Raw genomic sequence first — 220 nt, forward strand, 5'->3', positions numbered from 1 at the left:
CGGGTTTGCCTACCCGCTCTGCCCGTAAGGCGCCATAGCCCCTTGGGTAGGCAAACCCGCCCGCACCTGCGTCTTCTCTGAATCACCCGGTACGAGCACAAAAGACTCGTGGCCGCATCTCACGCAATAACAGCAGCATCACCCAGTCTCATATTATTGTGTCTTTATCACAGAAATATCGTACATCTCCAGACAGCAGACGCTCCCCATGTCGTTGGCC

The sequence above is a fragment of the Frankliniella occidentalis genome, unplaced genomic scaffold, assembly GCF_000697945.3.
Source record: "Frankliniella occidentalis isolate FOCC.00 unplaced genomic scaffold, Focc_3.1 Scaffold489, whole genome shotgun sequence".
Lineage (NCBI taxonomy): Eukaryota > Metazoa > Arthropoda > Insecta > Thysanoptera > Thripidae > Frankliniella > Frankliniella occidentalis.